Here is a 3,520-nt window from a genome sequence, read left to right as displayed (position 1 = left end):
GGGGACATACATGTTTGTACCAAATTGCAATTTATAAAATAGTTATTAAACCATAATTCCACCTCATGGTGGTGCTAGATGAAAGGTCAGGGAATCACCAAATTCATTAGGACACATAATCTGGGAACTATAAAAGTCTGTACAAAATGTATGCCAATCCATCCAGTAGATGCTGAGATATTTCACTGAATAAAATTAAAACTTTGCCCTGCTGGTGGCACAATAGTAAAAGTCAGGAAGCAGACAGTATGATTCATCCTTTGAGTGACATGAATGTCTGTACAAAAATTCAGGGCAATACATCAAATAGTTGCTGCAATATGGACCAACTGACCAACCTAGAGCCATGCTCCTATGGGTAGACAGCCTGAGACAGCCTCAGAATTCATATTAATAAAAATGTTATTTATGACCTTTAAAAAAAAAACAAAGATCACTGTTTAGTGTCTATCATATGTTTGGCAAGCTTAATAACCTGTTTTTCCTGTGTTGTTAAGTGTGCTAGTGTGTGTGCAAAACCAAAAAAAGCAGTCCGCTAGGAGAATATAATATTATGTATAATATAATATATATTACACTGTGGATTAAAACAACTTTGACCAAATGTTGTTCCTTAAGAAATTATATGAAACAAAATAAAATAAACATACCTAAAAGAGGATAACTAGCTAGACAGAAGAGAGAGGTAAAGAGCAAATATGAATACAACTCATCTAAAACCACCCAGGAGTTTGTAGCTAGGGTGTGTTAATTGAGTGCTACAAGAAATAAGCACGCATCAGATGAGACCTTCCCATTCAGGCGTTGATCAGCTATGGGAGAGTGATGAGAATTGACTGAGAGTCTCAATTTCCAATAGCAATCACAGTGTGACATCTCCTTTTCTAATTAGGACTGGAGAGAAGGAGAGATGAATCCAGTGGGAGCTAGTGTTGCTTTGAATAAGTTGTTGTCTACTTTAATAGTCTCTCTCTTTCTCTCCCTGACCTGTAAATGATGTGGACCCTGTTGAGCCCACGAATACATTCTGACAGCAGCTATTGTCTACTGCTGGGTGAATTACATACCACATATAGTGTTACTTTCAAACAACTCTTTCATTTGCCTCACTTGAACAGTAAACAATTTGGCTGCATGAGAAGTAAGTAAGCAAGTCATCAATGAAGACTCAATTTGTTTAGAGAGGAAGCAGGTCTGTGTTTAAAAATGATCATGTGAAATATGCATTCATATCATAATAATATGCAGTCCTGGCATCAGTGTGTGCAGTTAAAATTATTTCAGTTTATCTTGTTGACAAGATATTTTAAGGAAGGGCAACGCAGTTACAAGTGGTTAGTTGTCTCTGACTGCATGAAAGCATGACAGAAATAGTCCACAAACATATATGTTCATGGTGACCACAGAGATTGTATATGTCACTAAGACATGTGAGAAAATCAGTGGTAAAATTGTCTCCTGTTTACACACAGCACACCAATGCAAAAGGGAACAAATGTATAAATAAATCCTGAAAAATGAATTTTGAGTCTTACATATTATTCCTGACAAAATACATAGTGTTTGAAAAGTTTTTTTTAATTTTGCTTGATATGTACATGTATGCAAGCAATTCTTCTTACTGTAAGCTGATCCACCAAAAGAGAAAAAGCAAAAATAATTGCTTAAAATAAATCTACCCAATTAGTAAGAAAGAAAGCCTGGTGACAAAGTTGTATCAGCTGTCACCTGCTCTACCATATCATCGTACCATATACCTAATTAGCACATAGCAGCAAGTGTTTAAACACGCATTGTTAAGAGCCTTATGTGTCTACATGATTAAATAACATTTCCCATTGGACAGTTGTTATAGAATATGTATGGCAAAGAAATACACCTGGGCATCCTGGTGGTCACAATGTTTCGCAGCACCATACACAACAAACTGCGATGCACTGTGTGTTCTGACACCTTTCAATCAGAACCAGCATTACATGTTTCCAAGCAGTTTTGAGCTACAGTAGCGTCGTCTGTTGGATCGGACCACATGGGCCAGCCTTCGTCCCACTCTAACATCTAGGACCACCACTTTTCCCTCCTTGGACCACTTTTGATAGTACTTGATACCCTCACTACAGACCGGCACACCCACAAAGCTGCAGTTTTTGGGACGAGCCTCTGACCCCAATCCCGTGCCTCCAGATCAGATCCTCACACATTTTGCCTGCTTCTAACACATAGAATTGAGAACAAAAAAGCTGTTCCACTTGCTAGCCTACAATTATCCACCTACTGAAACGGTTAATTGTATAACCGGAGGATAATCACTATTATTCTCTTTACCTGTTAGTGGTCAGAATGTTATGGCTGTTATCGGTGTATGTCATTTTTGTATCTGCTTTATCTGCTTTTTCTGTGTGTTTAGCTGCACAGTTACAAAATGCAAAGCAATACTGTATGATAAAATACATTTCAATGGATCACAATATGGTGGGAAAAAGATGCAGTAATGTCTTAATTCCTGGCAATACTATTTAAGTAAATAATGTCAGAAAGAAAGTGAGAAGTATGTTCATGCATATGTTTTTACAATTTTTTTTTTATTTTTTGTAGTTATTTTACCTCTAGAGATGGCAATATATATCGGTCCACCACTTTGGTCCCGACTTGAATATGTCAACAATTATTAAAAGGATTGTCATGAAATTTTGCACAAACATTAATTGTACACAGAAGATGAATCCTACAGACTTTGGCAACCCTGTGACTTCCCTCTATTGCTACCAAAGCTTGACATTTGTGGTTCAAAGTGAAATATGAGCCATGAAATGTGCAAGATCCCCAGAGGATGAATTCTAATGTCTTTGGTGAACTTTTTCTCTAGCACTACATCAACAGGTTCATTTATTCAGGAAAACATCTCAGTATCTACTCGATGGACTGGCATCAAATCTTGGACAGACATTCAAGGTTTGCAAAGGATCAAAACTTTGATCCCCTGACCTTTCATTTAGGGCCATCATCAGATCAAAATTTCAGTTTTACAATATTGGTTTATGACCAAATACCTGCAGAACGAATGGCATTCCCATCAGCATCACACTAATGTAAGATGGCCAACAACATACCAGCTAAACATCAACGTGCTTGCATTATCACTGTGATCAGCATATATCATATATATAGCACATATTTTATTGTTTTAAAAAAATAAATAAAGACTGGTCCTTACTGTCAGGCCGTATACAGCACAGTGCACACTTTCTCTAATTATTCTATTCTGCAGTACAGCAGTTGCTGTTGCTGTATGCTGTACAGCATGCAGCAACTTCTCTTTCCCACTCCCCTCACTCCTACCTGAAAGATCTATTAAAAACGGACTATGGCTAGACTGTCCACTCCACTCTTCTATCTGAAGTAAAAGGCAGCACAGAGGGTTGTCAGGTGTTCTCCATTAGTGGTTAAAAAGAAGCCTCTCACTCCCTGCTGACTGTACACTCACATAACAACATGGTGCCTCCATGTATAAGTGTGTGCA

The sequence above is a fragment of the Morone saxatilis genome, unplaced genomic scaffold (genome assembly GCF_004916995.1).
Source record: "Morone saxatilis isolate NCDOM2014 unplaced genomic scaffold, NCSU_SB_2.0 Contig11, whole genome shotgun sequence".
Lineage (NCBI taxonomy): Eukaryota > Metazoa > Chordata > Actinopteri > Moronidae > Morone > Morone saxatilis.
Note: the sequence above shows the minus strand (reverse complement) of the source record.